Source organism: Rhinoderma darwinii, chromosome 3 (genome assembly GCF_050947455.1).
Source record: "Rhinoderma darwinii isolate aRhiDar2 chromosome 3, aRhiDar2.hap1, whole genome shotgun sequence".
Classification (NCBI taxonomy): Eukaryota; Metazoa; Chordata; class Amphibia; order Anura; family Rhinodermatidae; genus Rhinoderma; species Rhinoderma darwinii.
This window is the reverse complement of record NC_134689.1, coordinates 94,670,022-94,689,387: the sequence shown is the minus strand read 5'-3', so window position 1 is coordinate 94,689,387 and position 19,366 is coordinate 94,670,022.

Here is a 19,366-nt window from a genome sequence, read left to right as displayed (position 1 = left end):
GGTTGTCGCTGCAGGTTTGACTCGGAAATTAGCGCTGCAGGTTTTTTCTGCCTCCCATTGATTTTAATAGGAGGTCAGAATGGGAACAGCCGCAACAAAGGACATGCCGCTCTTTTTTGCCCCGAGCAGCTAAAAGTCGCCCGTGCCAAAAAAAGCATCTGCCTCCCATTGAAATCAATGGTGGGCGTTTTTGGACGTTTTTTGGCACTGATTCCGAAAAAACTGTGTGAACTGGGCCTTAAGAAGTAATAACAGTTAGGGTATGTTCACACGCTGAGTCAAAAACGTTCAAAAATACGGAGCTGTTTTCAAGCCACGTTTTTTAAGCCACTCGCGATTTTCGCATAGTTTTTTACGGTCATTTTTGGAGCTGTTTTCAATAGAGTCTATGAAAAACAGCTCCAAAAACGTCCCAAGAAGTGACCTGCATTTCTTTATCTCGGCCGTTTTTTTACGCGGCCGTTTTTCCATTTTCCTGCCATTTTTCGGGCATTTACGGCCCGAAAAACGGCCGAAAGTAAGCCGTGTGAACATACCCCCAAAGTTGTGTTTCTTCTAATTCAAGTGGAGGATTCTTTTGAATCATAATCCTGGTGAAAGGTTTGAAATTTCACAATTTTTTTCCTGATCTGTACTGTAGTCTGTACAAATAGGTACGCTGAAAAAAAAATATTTACATTCAGTAGGACTGGAGATAAATCATACTATTTTCCCAGTGCTATGCATCCTCAGAGAAAACAATTTCCATAGCCCACCGCATATGGCTGGTTTATGCCATCACAACCCACTATCCTAGGACAGCAGAATAGCCTCCCTCCCGTTGTTTGTATTAGAAAAGGTTTTCACTACCTTTTGTTTTTTCCCCTTAATTTTTGTAATAACTTTGTGTTTGCTTATAGGTGAATACCTGTGCAGGTTCAAACAGCCAATAGAATAGTGGAATAGGGCTAGCCAGTTAGCCCAACATAATGTAGGCGCAGAAGTAATGGAGAGAGCGCATGACAAGGTGGTTTGGGTATAGCTATAGTTAGAGGCTAAGTTGGAAGGGGGTTAAAGGGTTAAAGGGAAAGTGTCACAGAATTATTATTTTTTTATATGTTATTGCTTTTAGTATGTCATTAAAATAAGTTTTTGTGTTGTACTTTTTTCTTTTTTCTTTCTTTTACTTCTTTATGGGGGCTGCCATTTTTTTTTCATCTCTGTATGTGTCGATTAACGACACATACAGAGATGGAATACGGCACATACATCCCCATAGAGAATGCGAACGGGAGCCGTTCCATTCACTATAGCGTACGCCGTCTGTGTGGGAACGGCGCATGCGCCGCTCCCACACAGACCAAAAGGAAGGTCTTTGGCAGAGCGACATCCGGCACCATTTTCATGTGGACCGGAAGCCGCGGCCAGACAGTAAGGTGACTACTTCCGGTCGCGGCTTCCGTCCATATGTTCAGAAGCAAGGATTAGGAGCGGAGGGAGCGGAGGCAGCATCGGCATCGACAGCGGCGGTGGCAGGAGCAGGTAAGTTATGTTTGTGAATGTGATGTGTGTGTGTATGTTCGTATTATACTGTCTGATTACCACTGTATCTAATCCTCCTACATTGTGCATTCGCTCAAAAAATGCCGGCACACAGTGTAGGAGGTTTGAACATTCAACCCCCTCCTTTCTCCTGGCACTAGCCAGGAGAAAGGAGGGGGGATTGTTTGAGGACACTAGAGCGAGTGTGTCTTCTCCAATTTTGCAGCATAAAGCAATGAGGTTGCTTTACCACACGCCAATGCTGCAATTTTGGGAATTGCTCCCTCTAGTGACCAGCACATGGAAATGTTATAAATTAGAATCTAATTTATATTTCCTGACTTGTGAAAAAATTAAAAAAATTAGAACAATGTGTAATCATTTATATACTAACAGTTTAACTGAAAAAAAAAATAATAACTTTGTAGCGCCACATTTAAGCAGAAGGGGGTTGGCATAAGGGTGGATCTTTAAGTTGAGGGAGGAGTATGGTGTATATAAGCCCTGGTGGGATAGAGGCAGCCCTCTTTCCTGCTGGGCAACAGAAGAAGGAATTTTCAGTGTAGTTTAGTGTAGTGCAGTGTAGTGTGCTTAACTTACCTTCAGCTTGAATACTTGATTGAGTCCATGATGGCCAGGATTCGAGGTGCGGCACTGCTGCATGGGCCTGGCTGGCAGGAGCACCACTTTGCTGGGGCGTTCTAGGCTTCCGGAGCGGCTTTCCCCTGAGGTAACTCCTCAGTCCCGTCGGTGCCGTGGGAGCCCCACCAGGGACCCTCCTTCTTCGTCTCCTAAGCGGGCGCCAGGCTTGTTGTTTAGGATCTCAGGGAGGAATCCCGCCAGACAGGCGGGATTGGAGGTGGCAGGAGGAGTGGGGCCGCGGCCATCTTTCCACCTTTTATCTAAAACGGACAGACCAGAAGTGGCGGAGGGGCACCGGAAGTGATGGCACTCTCCAGCGCTGATGTTCCGGGCTCTGGAGGTGCTCAGCAGACGGAGTTAGGGGCTGCACGAGTGGCCTGCTGGGAGCTGCGGGCGGGCTCTTTGGAGAGGATGTCGTCGCCTCCTGCTGGAGCATGGAGGCGTGCTGCAGGGACCGGTAGTGCCCGGTCCGGGAGTTGTCTCAATGTATCGGCCCTTGCGGTGAGGGGGGGTCGACGGCCATCTTGCCCACCTGGCGTGACTCAGGACTTGTTGTCGAGAGCTGCAGAGGATTCGGATGATAACCTTGCGGATACAGATGGTCCTGGGAGAGTGGACTGTTTGTCTCCTTATGCCATGCCAGAAGCGGGTGGCGGCGCCTTAGATGGGCAAGTGTCGACTGGGCCTCGTGCTACTTCAGCCAGGACATCTGCCAGCTGCGGGTCGAGGGTGGTGCTGGATCATCACCCCCCTGGAACGCCGCGATTGGAGGAGAGACCGTCTGGATCCATGGAGAAGGCCGCTGGGAGGTCACCTCAGGGACGGCCGGGTGAGTCTACCACTACTTCTGTTCTGTGAATGGGTGGGGATGGTGTGGGGGGAATGTTTTCTGTGTGTAATATACTGTTGTTTTTTAAGGGTATGCAGGAATCTTTTAGTAAAGGTATGGGGGACATAGGTCAGTCCCCGGCGAGGGTGTGGTGTGCTGCTAGTGAGGTGTGTGGCGGTGCATCTGCGTCAGGGATTGCAGTTGCTAGTGTGGTAGAGCCTGGTGCGGGGGCTGTGGTAGATGTGGATAAGTCTGTGGATGGGGGGCTGGTACGTCCAAGAAGGTGGTGGATTGCGTGCGTTTGACTGACGCGACGAGAGGTGAGGTGTATGTGTGCTTTGAAGGCCCGCTTGCGGTGCATTTGAAATTAGAGATTAGAGAGAAGATATGGAAGGATGAATATGAGGAAATTTTTGCTTTGTTGCCATTGGAAAAGTTTAATCTGGACCGGTGGAAACCGGATGAGAGTAAAAAGGAGGAAGAGGAGCGGTGTCGTTATCGGTTGATTCCTCGTACATTTGCGTATTGGCTTCAGGCCTTCGCTTTTTAGATAGCGTGGTGGGCGAACAGGCGCTGCAAAATTGCTCAGCGCTGTTTTGTTACATGGATTCGGTTGTGTGGCGTACATGCTGTATGGGGTTAACGCATGGTTGAGGTACGACAAACAATTTTGTCAGCGGAAGGCAGTGTAGCCTTCCTTGAGATGGGATCACAAGTATATTAGTCTTTGGATGTGGTTAATGTCGGCTCCGAAGCAGGGGCATCAGCCCTTTCGTGACACAGCCGCCGGCGGTCAGGGGTCAGCAACGGGGCATCCGGCTTCATCCGGGAAATTATGTTGCTGGCAGTTCAACGAGGACCATTGTAAATTTGGCTCAGATTGCAGGTACAAGCACGAGTGCTCCGTTTGCGGAGGCGCCCATGGTTTGTCCAGATGCTTCAGGAAGCATAAGGGCAAACTGGGAGATGCTGAGCAGAAGAGGGACGACGCCGGTGATGGTGGAAAGGATGCTGCCGTTTTTAAAAGCGTACCCAAATAAGAAGGTGGCGGATTTATTTTTTGAGGGTTTTGCAGAGGGTTTTCGGATACCTTGTAATTCTACAGTCCGGGAGGGGGTGTCACGCAATTTGCCGTCTGCTTTGGCGCGGCCCGAGATAGTTACAGAAAAATATATGAAAGAGGTGGCTATGGGTGGCATGGCTGGCCCGTTTTCCTCCCCCCCCCCCTGTTCCTGGTTTCGGGTTTCCCCTCTGGGTCTGGTTCCAAAGAAGGAGGTTAACAAATTCCGCCTTATACATCACCTGTCTTATCCTGAAGGGGAGTCAGTAAACGATTGCATTGACCCTAATCTTTGCCCAGTTAGTTATACTTCTTTTGATGCTGCGGTCGTTTGGGATCACAAGTACGGGAAGGGCTCTCTTTTGGCAAAAAACGACATTGAAGCCGCATTTCGTTTGTTGCTAGTGCACCCAGAGAGTTTTTGTTTGTTGGGTTGTTGTTGAGATGTTTAGCAAGTTTTTGGAATGGGTGGTTCGGCGGGAGACTTTTTGTACATCGGTCCTCCAGCTACATATGTGTGTGCGGGGTTGCTTCATGCTATGGAACGGGTGGCGAGCAGGGGCGTAACTAGGAAAGACTGGGCCCCATAGCAAACTTTTGACTGGGGCCCCCCCCCTCCCCTGGGTGTCACACAACCCCCCCCCTTGTAGATAGTGCCTTTTTTACAAACCCCCCCTTTTGATAACGCCATACAGCCCCCCTGTAGATAACGCCATACAGCCCCCTTTGTGGATATCTACAGAGGTGGCTGTATGGCGCTATCTACAGAGGGGGCTGTATGGCGCTATCTACAGAGGGGGCTGTATGGCGTTATCTACAGAGGGGGCCGTATGGCGTTATCTACAGAGGGGGCCGTATGGCGTTATCTAGAGGGGGTACTGTATGGCGTTATCTACGGGGGGCTGTATGGCGTTCCCTACAGAGGGGGCTGTCTGGCGTTATCTACAGGGGGGGGGTCTGTAGGGAACGCCATACAGCCCCCCCTGTAGGGAATGCCATACAGCCCCCCCTGTAGGGAATGCCATACAGCCCCCCCCTGTAGGGAACGCCATACAGCGTCGCCCCTGTAGGGAACGCCATACAGCGTCACCCCCCCTGTAGGGAACGCCATACAGCGTCGCCCCCCCTGTAGGGAACGCCATACAGCGTCGCCCCCCCTGTAGGGAACGCCATACAGCGTCGCCCCCCCTGTAGGGAACGCCATACAGCGTCGCCCCCCCTGTAGGGAACGCCATACAGCGTCGCCCCCCCTGTAGGGAACGCCATACAGCGTCGCCCCCCCTGTAGGGAACGCCATACAGCGTCGCCCCCCCTGTAGGGAACGCCATACAGCGTCGCCCCCCCTGTAGGGAACGCCATACAGCGTCGTCGTCCCCGTAGGGAACGCCATAGAGCGTCCCCCCCTGTAGAGAACGCCATACAGCGTTGCGTCCCCCCCTGTAGAGAACGCCATACAGCGTTGCGTCCCCCCCCTGTAGGGAACGCCATACAGCGTCCCCCCCCTTGTAGGGAACGCCATACAGCGTCCCCCCTCCCAAAAAAATGCGACCTACAGTGTGTCCTAATAAAAGACATGTATCCCCTATCCACAGGATAGGGGATACATGTGTGATAGCTTGCAGCGATAGGGAGAACGGGGGACTGAAAGTCCCCCAAGTTCTCCATGACTAACCTCTGACTTCCGGCGTCTGTGTCGGCAGCTCACTAAAAATGAAAGGAGCGCTGGTCACGCATGTGCACAAGCGGGACCGGCGCTCCATTCATTTCTCCGGAGCTGCCGACACAGACCCCGGAAGTCCGAGGTTTGTGATGGAGAACTGCAGGAGACTTTCAGTCCCCCGTTCTCCCTATCGCTGCAGGCGATCACACATGTATCCCCTGTCCTGTGAATAGGGGATACATGTCTTTTGTTTGATGGCAGAGCGGGGAGATACCTCCCTGCTCTGCCGTACTGTTCAGTAGCGTCCCGCTGTATCAGCCATAGCGGCTGCTAGCGGAGCCTGCGGCCATGGTGGGGGCCCGTGCCGGCGGGCGACACGGGCCCCCTCATGCCGCGGGCCCCGTAGCAGCTGCTACTGCTGCTACGGCGGTAGTTACGCCACTGGTGGCGAGTGACTTTGGTGTGCCGCTGGTGCCCGAGAAAACTGAGGGACATACGATGGTCATCAAGTTTCTGGGGATAATTATTATGGAATGTCGTTTGCCTGAGGATAAATTGCTGGAATTGAGAGATTTGGGGGCGCGTGCGTTATGTATGAAGAAGATTCAGTGACGGGACTTGCAGTCCTTGTTGGAACGTTTGAATTATGCATGATGGATTATGCCAATGGGGCTGTTTTTTTTTAGGCGGTTGGCTAGGTTCATTCTCCCCATCACTTCGTTAGGTTTCCCTGTGAGTTGAAAGCGGATTTGTTGGTGTGGGGGGAATTTTTGCAAAGCTACAACGGTCTGTCCGTTCTTATGGATAGGCCAGTGTCTAGTGTGGATTTGGAACTCTTTATGGATGTGTCAGGTGCTTGTGGTTTTGGGGCATATTTCCAGGGGCAGTGGTGCGCGGGTGTCTGGCCTAGTGCATGGCAAGAATGTGGGTTTGTCCGTAATTTGGCTTTTCTAGAACTGTTCCCAATAGTGGTGGCTGCAGAAATCTGGGGTGATTGTCTGAGAGATAGGAGAGTGCGTTTTGTGTGTGATAATTTGGGAGTGGTTCAGGCCATCAATGCGCAAACAGCAAATTCCCCTCCAGTTGTGCGATTATTGCGCCATTTAGATTTGAGGGGGCTAGTGTTAAATTCAGATTTTGTAGCAGTTCATGTTCCAGGGGTGCTCAATTCTGTGGCTGATTCACTTTCTCGTCAACAGTGGGACAGGTTTCGTCTGCTGGCACCTGGGGCGGAAACTCACGGCATTGCTTGCCCGGAGCATCTTTAGACGGTCAGTTAGTGGGGCTACGTGGAAGGGGTACAGTGTGGTTTGGCAGGTTTGGGGAGTGCGCAGGTGAGTATTGATGCCGGGGATCGCTTGGCATGCTTGTTGTACTTTATAGGTAATACTTATAGCGAGGGGGTGTCTGCTTCGGAGGTGTCTAGGCGACTGTCGACACTAGCTTTTTGGTTTAGACTCCGAGGGGAGGAGGACGTGACTAAGTATTTTTTGTTAGGCAGGCGATGAAGGGTTTTCGGACGGGTTCCATGTCTAGGGATTATAGGAAACCGGTATCTTTTGATCTCTTGGAATCTTTTTGTGGGCATTTGCAGGCTGTTTGTGTGTTGGGGTTTGAAGTTCGATTGTTTACGCTGGCTTTTTCGTTAGCTTTCTTTGGGGTGTTTCAGATATCGGAGTTGGTGGCGGCAAGTAAGCGGGTGTCTGGGGGTTTATTGTTCATAGATGTTGAATTGAAAGGGTCCTCCATGTCATGCTTGCTCCGCAGATCAAAGACAGACCAAGCGGGGAAAGGTTTTTTGGTGCACCTACAGGCGTTACCAGGGTCTAGGGTGTGCCTGATTCGCTGTTTTCAAGATTCTGTGGCAGTTAGGCCTGAGGGGCCAGTATCTTTGTTGGGTTCACGTGGATAGTCTGTCGCTGTCTAAATATCCTGTTGTCTGGGGGGGTTGGATCGAAATATAGCTCTCATTTGTTTCTAATTGTCGCAGCTACTGAAGCGGCTAGGTGGGGTTTATCCCTGGCTATGGTCAAAAATATAGGTAGGTGGGAGTCAGACAGATATAGGATTTATGTCCGTCTCATTTGCTTTAGGGCGGTTGGGGAAAGTTATGTTGCAGGTGTGGTTTGATTTGCATTACCTTACCCTTGTTATGTATTTCATTTTCGGTGCTTGGTGTGGATAATGGGGCACTCATAAGTGCACTGGGGAGGTGTTCGGGCTCATGTTCGCCCGGCTGGATGCCAGTTGGGCTTTGCCCAGTCTGACATTTAGGTGAGATGGTTGGGTTTGAGGGGCATGCTTTGGTGCAGGCTGTTGCCAGATCTTCAGTTTTATTCAGGTTTGGATAGGACACCTGATATTTTGGTAATTCGCCTTGGCGGGAATTATTTGGGGAAAAGGTCATCCAGGGATTTGATGTAAGGATGTTAAGCTGAACCTTTTGCTTTTGTGGACCTCATTTCCTGGTCTGATTATTGGATGGTCCGACATTGTTGCTAGCAGGGTGTCGAGACAAGCGCGTTCGGTGCAGAGTCTGATCCGAGCAAGGGCAAAGGTGAACAAAGTTGTGTAAAAATTTGTCACTCGCAATGGTCGTGTGGTGGTGCACCATAGGGAGTTGGAGTGGGCCGAGTTCAGCTTTCTTCGGTCTGACGGGGTGCATTTAAATGATGTGGGGATGGAAATGTGGACTCTGGGCATTCGGGACGGTTTGGAAAAAGTCCTGCAGTTGTCGAGGGATTTTCATGTGTAAGGTGTCACACATGAATGTCGTGGCAGTAGGAGGAGGGGTCTTTGAAGGCACACAATGGGAAGAAGGAGAACAACATATAAGATTGTTGTAAAATAACTCGGGGCATTTAACCCTGGGTAGTATTGTAACGGCTGTGAGTGGTTACCCAACTTGTATTATACATTCCCGATGGGCAGGGTCCCCAGGAAGGGTAGGTCTTGGAGAAGGTTGGTGCCCTCGGGTCAGGTGTAGTGCGGCTGTAGGGCAATAAGTTCCCGACCTGACAAGGAAAGGATGTTGTTAGAATATAATGCTTGAAGTGCCTTCAAGGATTCTTTAACAGGATGTTAATTTATAAAATGTTTGTTATATTATGGTTATGCTATTTGATTGCATTTGAATATTTTGTGTATTTAATAAATGGCTGCTGTGGCCTTTACATCAATTTCAAGTTGTGGTCCCTTATTGGGTTACTGGTGGTGGGAGGTCATAGATAGCAAAACATCAAACATACCTTAAGTCATGTACAGGGCCCACTCTTCTCATGGACCCACAGCAGCAGTTGAATATGCTTCCTCTATAATATGTATGACCTGGTTTGATGCTTAAAGGGGGTTACCCCACTTAATTTCCCATATGTACAATGTGATCATTATTGTAAAAGGGGTAAAAGTGGGTAAAGAGATGTGATCAGAAGATTCTCTGGTCTCTATTGTTAGAGCAGGAGTGTGGCTTCTGTATCTACTCAATTGCAGCATTATAATAGTACCTTAATGTGCAGAACAGGATTGCAGCTGGCTACGTACTACTATGTTGCAGGATAACAACAAGTTAAAGGCTATGTACACCTCTGAAATAATGTATTTTTTTTAAATAAAATTTTGCAAGGGATATTGTAAAAGGACTGGTGCAATAGTGGTGTTCCCTGGGCTAGTGTCACCCACTATTGCTACCTCCTTTATCTTGGGATCACTAGGGTTATGCCTAGCTCCCCTACCTTTTTCCTTGTATTAACGCTAACTATCTGCATTTGCCCTTAAGTTTGTGTGTACGCAGTATTTCACGACACAATATTATAATAAAAGCAATATTTATTATACAAATCACACTTTGATAATAATACACAAAATACACAGAACACAGTAAATATTCACAGTATAGTATCAGTATACCCCAATATACATAACAAGTTAATAAGTATTGAGTATACTCACACTATACGTGGCACAGTATAGGAAATCAACAGTACTATACTACAGCCCCACCTACTTACACATAAATATATATTCACTATACACCGCATTCTAAATTATTATACAAATGTTATTTTTCGCTGATTTTCCTAAATAGTCGATGCAAATGACAGTCAGTATAATCTTCAAGCCATCAACCGTTGGAGTATAATGCAAATTTTATTGAACAAATCTCCTAATGATAACAGATTTTTTTTTAGAAGTAAAAAACTCAAAATACACTGTTTCAAATTATTATGCACAACAGAGATCAAAACATTTTAAAGGTTGTAAACAGTACTAAAATGGTCATTTGTTGAATTTGCAGCATCAGGAGGTCATATTTACACAAATCAAAAGCTCTTTCAATCAACAAAAACTTAACAGGCCAAGTTACATGTTAACATAGGACCCCTTCTTTGATATCACCTTCACAATTCTTGCATCCATTAAATTTGTGAGTATTTGGACAGTTTCTGCTTGAATATCTTTGTAGGATGTCAGAATAGCCTCCCAAATCTTCTGTTTTGATGTGAACTGCCTTCCACCCTCATAGATATTTTGCTTGAGGATGCTCCAAAGGTTCTCAATAGGGTTGAGGTCAGGGCAACATGGGGGCCACACCATGAGTTTCTCTCCTTTTATGCCCATAGCAGCCAATGACACAGAGGTATTCTTTGCAGCATGAGATGGTGCATTGTCATGCATGAAGATAATTTTGCTACGGAAGGCACGGTTCTTCTTTTTGCACCACGGAAGAAAGTGGTCAGTCATAAACTCTACGTACTTTGCAGAGGTCATTTTCACACTGTCAGGGACCCTAAAGGGGCCTACCAGCTCTCTTCCCATGATTCCAGCCCAAAACATGACTCCGCCACCTCCTTGCTGACGTCGCAGCCTTGTTGGGACATGGTGACCATTCACCAACCATCCACTACTCCATCCATCTGGACCATCCAGGGTTGCACGTCACTCACCAGTAAACAACACGGTTTGAAAATTAGTCTTCATGTATTTCTGATCCCACTGCAACCGTATCTGCTTATGAGAATTGTTTAGGGGTGGCTGAATAATAGCTTTATGCACACTTGCAAACCTCTGGAGGATCCTACACCTTGACGTTCGCGGGACTCCAGAGGCACCAGCGGCTTTAAATACCTGTTTGCTGCTTTGCAATAGCAGCTGCTCTCCTAATCCTATTAATTTGTCTGGCAGAAACCTTCCTCATTATGACTTTATCTGAACTAACCCGTCTGTGCTCTGAATCAGCCACAAATCTTTTTACAGTACGATGATCACGCTTAAGTTTTCTTGAAATATCCAATGTTTTCATACCTTGTCCATGGTATTGCACCATTTCACGCTTTTCGGCAGCAGAGAGATCCTTTTTCTTTCCCATATTGCTTGAAACCTGTGGCCTGCTTAATAATGTGGAACGTCCTAAGTTATTTTCCTTTGATTGGGCACACCTGGAAAACTAATTATCACAGGTGTCTGAGATTGATTACAATGATCCAAAGAGCCCTAAGACACAACACCATCCATGAGTTTAATTGTAAAACTAATAATTAAATGTTTATGACACTTAAATCCAATGTGCATAATAATTTGGAACACGGTGTATAGCATCAGCACACCTTATTACATATTGTAGCATCCATGGCCGCGAACTGTCGGGTTTACTCACCCCCAGGTGGCCGCAGCCATAGATCTGTGATCTGTGATCTTCCCAGGAGATGCCAGCGCTCACTTCTGCTCAGGTCCGCTGTGTCCCATAGGGTGCATGCGCACGCTCGTGCCCGGCCTTAAAGGGCCAGGGCGCGCACATGGGAATCATCATCATCAATTATCCCATAATTCCTCTGGACTGTAAGAAGGGCCCTGCCCCTCTGCTGATTGCCTGAGCATTGTTAGTACTCCCATGTCAGTCTTGCAAATGGTCCCTTCGTGTTATCCTGTTCCCGTTCATTCCTGTGCCCTGCTACCTGTATCCTGTCCTGTGTCCTTTTTCCTGAGCCTGTCAGTGTTGGAGTCGTGTACTACTGCGCCTGCTGTCATCTGCCATGTCCAGTGTTATCTGCCACGTCCAGTGTCATCTACCACATCGAGTGTCATCCTCCACGTGTGGCGCAACCTGCTGCACCCACCTTCCTCCATGCTAAAGCCTCGGTCACCATCTGGACTATTCAGGTCCCCCAGTGCGGGACTTTGTATTGCTTGGGTGCTCTATTGTTTGGCCAGCTGCCTCCCCGCTGCGGCGGTGCAGCCTAGTGGGTCCACATACTCACAGACCGTGACACATAATAACTTAATATGTACTAAGTACACTAATACTACACGTGCCACAGTACCAGTGCAATATATTACAATACTATACTAAAACCCACCCACTTAACGAATATACATACAAGTTACAGTGCACTCATGCTTCTGTGACCCTCTCTTCTACCTGGCTCTAACTGTCCCTGTTACTAGTGGGTTAAATACCAGGGGAAATCTGTAGACTAGGGAAGGAAAATGGTTACCAGGGGAAGTAGGGGTTATGGGGAGAAGGGTATGAGAGGAGAGAGAGAGAGAGGGGGATACTTAGCGGTGCATGGGTCCTTGGTATGGGTGCAGGGAGACAGGTGGTCTGTTGGTCTGTGGTAGTACAGGAACAAGAAAGCGAAGTGTCGGACGTTTTTTCTTTTTAAACCCTCCTGTGCACTTCTGTATGACATCACATACTAATGCACGTGTAGGGGGGGCAGGCCTTGGGAAACTTCCTGTGTCGTGAGATACAATACAGGATTTGTTCACTGTTTATGCCCCCCCCCCCAGAGTGTAAGAGGCAAGGGAAACAAAAGAAATCTGTAGCCAACTGTCTCAAGATCCATATCTACATCCATATACACGTATATAGATATAGATACATTAAACACTTCCCTTTACAATCCCCCTGTTGTCGGTAACACGACAATGACATTTGTGGAAGTGTTTGTCAGTCCGTATTTGCACTCTCAACCTCACTTGTTACTGGTAATGGTCTTAGATGGAATGAAGTGTAATTTTGGATTCAGGTACTCCGGACATCACTTATCCCCTCAAGGACACCTTCCTGCCAGTCCTCAAACTTAATAGTCCATATAATCAAACTCACAGTCCATAGAACTGCAAAGCCCATAGAACGAACCTCAAAGTCCATAAAACTAAGCTGATAGTCCATAGAAACTCAAAGTCTATAACAAAACTCAAAGTCCTGGATCTTCGTCTTTCTTGGATATTGATCTTTCTTTATGAATCTATTCCTCTTTAGTGGCATCAGCAGGTCTTTCTAGCAGCCGAACCTATTTAGTGTGCCGACCCGTGTAATGCTACTTATTCCCTCACACGGTCAGCCTTGGAATGGCTTAGTCCTGCCTTTCGACAACCTTCCTTCAACACAGTTCGTTAGTCGACCCCCAAGTTCATGCTTTTACACCTGACCTAATTAACTTGGTCGTCAAGTCCTTTCACCCATCAGTACTATCACAGGGTGGATGAGCAGGTTGAAGAACAAAGTTGGTTTGGGGCGTAGCCAAACAGGCTCTCCCACCAGGACTCCTCTGAGTCTCTTTACAGGGCATGCACAATCCCGGTAGTCTTGTCATGCTTTACTGGGAAGGAGGCTCGATTCTCAGACTCCTTAAGCTTTTCCACGATATCCTCTTTTTCACTGAAGTCTAGCAGGTTCAGTTTGGTGCCAAACTCAAGAGGGACCATCTGTAGTCTTACAGGAGCATCTGGGCGGATATCGAGCCTCTACTCAGGGGTGACTGGAGTTCTTCCGTTCTGCTACATCAATACTTGGGACAATACAAAAAAGTTACAATGCCCCTTGGAGGAGTATTCCTATTCCGGTACAATTAGTCGCACAGATGGTGTAGTAGACATATTGCACTCGGTAGCAACACCAATACCCTTGACACATGTCTTAAGGAGGGCATTGGGTTAAACTTCATATCACAGGACCCCTCGGTATCTCAACACTGGTGTCTAAGCACCCGGTCCTAACTACCTTGGCAGAGGATCGCATCCTCCTTCTTTCTTTCAACATCCATCTGTACAGACAAAATACAATGTTAAATACTTTTGTGTCAAAGAAGACAAAATTTTAGTAGGTATGATACCTTTATTGGCTAACTATAAAAATTATATATGCAAGCTTTCAGAGCACACAGGCTCCTTCGTCAGGCAAGTTTACAAATGAATGACTTAGAAAAAAAGCACAACATTTAAGATGTTACACAAAGATGAATCAAAATAAAAACCTTAGAAAAACAATAATAAATAACTAGGCTCGCTGTTCTCAATTCTATCCTGTATCAAGCCTTAAATATAAATGTGTTATTTGTCCAAACTTCAAGTTCTAGGCGCACAGTATAACACAACACCTCAACACTTCACCGTGTACGTATGTTACCTGACCACGCCACTCCGCCTATCTTAGTTCACGTTTTAACACGATTTTATTGCACAAAACAGAATTAAATTGAAAACAATTTAGTCCTTGGCTCGCCATGTGTAAAAGGACTGGTGCAATAGTGGGGTTCAATGGGCTAGTGTCACCCACTATTACTACCTCCTTTATCTTAGGGTCACTAGGGTTATGCTTAGCTCCCCTACCTTTTTCCTTGCATTAACGCTAACTATCTGCTTTGCACCTAAGTGTGTGTGTACGCAGTATTTCACGAAACAATATTATAATAAAAGCAATATTTATTATACAAATCGCACTTAGATAATAAACACAATATACACAGAACACAGTAAATATTCACAGTATAATATCTGTATACCCCAATACACATAATAAGTTAATATGTATTGAGTATACTCACACTATATGTGGCACAGTATAAAAAATTAACAGTACTATACTACACCCCCACCCACCTATCTAAACATAAATATATATTCACTATATAGCATCAGCACACCCCAATACATATAATAAGTTAATATGTACTAAGTACACTAATACTACACGTGCCACAGTACCAGTACAATACATTACAATACTATACTAAAACCCACCCACTTAACTAGCATACATACAAGTTACAGTGCACTCATGCCTCTGTGACCCACCTCCACCTGACTCTAACTGTCCCTGTTACTAGTGGGTTAAATACCAGGGCAAATCTGTAGACCAGGGAAAGAAAAGGTTTACCAGGGGAAGTAGGGGTTATGGGTAGAAGGGTAGGAGAGGGGAGAGAGAGGGGGGACACATCACATACTCATGCACGTATAGGGGGAAGGGGAGGGGGCAGGTTTTGGGAAACTTCCTGTGTCGTGGGATACAATACAGGATTTATTGACTGTTTATGGCTTCGCCGGGTAATTATAGATCAGTAAGCTTAACATCAATTGTGGGGAAAATGTTTGAGGGGCTATTGAGGGACTATATACAGAATTATGTGACAATAAATAGTATTATAAGTGACAGCCAGCACGGTTTTACAATGGGGACAGAAGCTGTCAAACCAACCTGATTTGTTTTTATGAAGAGGTAAGCAGAAGCCTAGACAGAGGGGCCGCTGTGGATATAGTGTTTTTGGACTTTGCAAAGGCATTTGACACTGTCCCCCATAGACGTCTAATGGGTAAATTAAGGACTATAGGTTTAGAAAGTATAGTTTGTAATTGGATTGAGAATTGGCTCAAGGACCGTATCCAGAGAGTTGTGGTCAATGATTCCTACTCTGAATGGTCCCCAGTTATAAGTGGTGTACCCCAGGGTTCAGTGCTGGGACCACTATTATTCAACTTATTTATTAATGATATAGAGGATGGGATTAATAGCACTATTTCTATTTTTGCAGATGACACCAAGCTATGCAATATAGTTCAGACTATGGAAGATGTTTGTGAATTGCAGGCAGATTTAAACAAACTAAGTGTTTGGGCGTCCACTTGGCAAATGAAGTTTAATGTAGATAAATGTAAAGTTATGCACCTGGGTACGAACAACCTGCATGGATCATATGTCCTAGGGGGAGCTACACTGGGGGAGTCACTTGATGAGAAGGATCTGGGTGTAATTGTAAATCATAAACTAAATAACAGCATGCAGTGTCAATCAGCTGCTTCAAAGGCCAGCAAAATATTGTTGTGTATCAAAAGAGGCATGGACTCGCGGGACAGGGATGTAATATTACCACTTTACAAAGCATTAGTGAGGCCTCATCTAGAATATGCAGTCCAGTTCTGGGCTCCAGTTCATAGAAAGGATGCCCTTGAGTTGGAAAAAATACAAAGAAGAGCAACGAAGCTAATAAGCGGCATGGAGAATCTCAGTTATGAGGAAAGATTAAAAGAACTAAACCTATTTAGCCTTGAGAAAAGACGACTAAGGGGGGACATGATTAACTTATATAAATATATGAATGGCACATACAAAAAATATGGTGAAATCCTGTTCCATGTAAAACCCCCTCAAAAAACAAGGGGGCACTCCCTCCGTCTGGAAAAAGAAAGGTTCAACCTGCAGAGGCGACTAGCCTTCTTTACTGTGAGAACGGTGAATTTATGGAATAGCCTACTGCAGGCGCTGGTCACAGCAGGGACAGTAGATGGCTTTAAAAAAGGCTTAGATAATTTCCTAGAACAAAAAAATATTAGCTCCTATGTGTAGAAATTTTTTACTTCCCCTTTCCCATCCCACTTCCCCTTTCCCATCCCTTGGTTGAACTTGATGGACATGTGTCTTTTTTCAACCGTACCAACTATGTAACTATGTAACCATGTACAAATTATCATGCTTCACCTTTCTCAGATTTCATTTCTTTTCACCTGTAATAGTCACTTATTGCAGTCAATAAAAAAGACTTTGTAATGATGTTTCCATTATTCCTGGAATCTCAGATTGTTCAAGAGACCAGAGATAATAACTAAAATGTTCAGCTGAGTATAGCGTTGGGGGCCGATGTTCGCCACTATCCGGCTTCTCCTAGAGGCAGCCAGCATGTTACCTGTGCTCCTCCCCCTCTTCTTCGAGGATGCCGGCATGTACTGCTCCTGTCCACTGCTCGCTTTCGTAGGGTGTGCGCACCCTGGTGTCCTTTTAACGAGCCAGCACGCGCACCATTAGAATCTTCCCCAGCCTATCACTGTGCACCCTGTCCTATATAAGTCTGTCCTGCCCTTCTTCCTGTGCCTGAGCGTTGTTGTTGTCTTCCAATTGTTGTTAGTTTAAGCAAATGGTCCCTTAGTTGTATCCTGTTCCCAGTGTTCCCATATCCGGTAACTGTGTCTGTTCCTGAGCTGAAGTTTAGTGTTGAAGTTGTGTTTGTTCCATCTGCCACGTCCAGTGTCATCTACCACGTCCAATGTCATCTGCCACGCCAAGCGTCATCTGCAACGCCAAGCGTCATTTGTGCCACAAATCATCTGTGCCAAAGCATATGCTACATCTCGTGTCTGTCAGAACTCTCATACAGGTACTATTGTGCTAAGATTTTCCATTGACTGTTGTTTGGCCAGCTGCTACTCTGCTAGTGCAGAGTGGCCTAGTGGGTCCACATACCCAAGAATCGTGACACTGAGTACAATGCAACATCGGCTGTGATCTACTTTTCTCAGAGTGGTTAACAGCTGAATGGATACAGCGCTAGTCTGAACACTTCAACCCCTTTGTTTCAGCGATCGGTGGGGGTCTCGGGACCTGAATCCAATATCGAATAATAAGCATGTCAGTCAATGGATCAAATCGATTGAGCATGGGTAGAGTATCTTTTAGATGCTTTTTGAAATAAAACAACAGAATAATTTTTAATGCAGATGTCAGTTGGCATGTGTGCTCAGTCATGTGACATTTACCCAAAGTGGTGGTAAAAATGTTAAAATTACAGATGGAGGGCCTCCTTTATCACAACCGTCTGAAAGAAAAATTGACTTATTTACCCATAGCAACCAATCACTGTGCATTTTTCTATTTTTCAAAAGCAGTGTAAGATATGAAACGTGAGCTCTGATTGGTTGTTATGGGCAACAAGGGCAATTTTCCTGTTGGACAATTTTGATAAATGAGGGTAATTAATGTAATGGGGATTAAATAAAAAATGTTTTATATATATATATATATATATATATATATATATATATATATAAACGAGGAAATAGACGCAGCACTCCAAAATTAGTTCCAAAGATAGTGGTTTATTCACCCATTTACAGAAATAGCTACGTTTCAGTCCTCTCAGCAGGACCTTTGTCAAGCAATGGTGATATGTGTCAATCAGGGTTTTATACCCTCCAATTGTGAATACATCATTAGTGATCATTACATCAGAGTTGTAAAAAGCATACAAAAAAATGCATTTAAAGTACATTCAAATTGTGCATATGTTACATACATATATCATACATATATCAAATAAAGTGCACAGTGAAAATACATCATATAAAACTTAAAAAATCGTCAATTGTCAGAAAAGCTCATGAATATTCATAAGGAGGAGGAAACAGGAGCCACTCACCAATCGCGTAATCCTGGACACATATTGGGAATAATATCCCTATTCACAGACTAATTGAAAGGCATCTATCAGAGGCAGCAGCGCTAACCAATGGAATCAAAGCATCAACTGTTGTCATGGCATCCATGTTACTCAGCCAATGCTCGCTTAGCATGAGCCGGTGCCTAGGCAACGCTGTCAAAACACTATGTGTTATATACGCAAGGTGCGCAAACCTCCAATAGAGACAAAAACCACAATTTATTTGTTTTTTTCATTTATTCAAGTCCAGCGATAATTAAGACCGGGTCATTGCCATCTTGTCCACTTATATCGTGGTACATCAAGCAAGCTCCATGAGAGCTACAGGTATATATATTCCCCTCCTCCGTGCAGAAGCCACCTTGAGCAAACATAACGGTCTATTATATATCATATAAAGGAAATTTTTTCATATATTTACAACCAAGTGGGATGTCAAGTATGGGAGTCACAACTACTCGACACTATCGTTCTATTCAGGAACAAGGCTACTGCTGTCAACGGTAGATACCCGACAATTTCATTATAAAAAACAAAAAACAAATGTTATTATATATATATACTGGATTGTCCAATTATCTTGAATGGTGGATGGCTCATCCTGTATTTATTCATATTTCAATTCTGTATCAAGAGATGACAAAATGACGAAATATTAAAATTGATTATCAATCATATCACATCCTATGTGAGAAAAAGAAATGGCAGAATTAAGGGGGAATACAAGGCAAGCTAACCCCATTATAATGTATAAATCCTTACATATATCATTAAAGCATATGTCTGGATATTTGGAACTCTACATTGAGTCCCTTAGGTCTCAATGTGTCCAAATTAAAAATCCATTGCAATTCACGTTTTTTTAGCATCATGAGTCTATCACCACCTTGTTTTGGCAATGGAACATGGTCCAGGATCATGAATCGTAGATCACGTTCATTATGACCTTTTTCCACAAAATGTTTTGAAACAGGCAGATCCAGTTTTCCCTTTCGAATTGTATACCTGTGATTATTCAGGCGTGTCTTCATATCACATATTGTTTCACCAACATATAATAAATTGCATGGACACCAAAGGACATGAACTACCCAATCGGTATTACAAGTTAAGAAATATCGAATTTTATATTTATATTTAGTATGGGGATGTATAAATTCCTCTCCTTT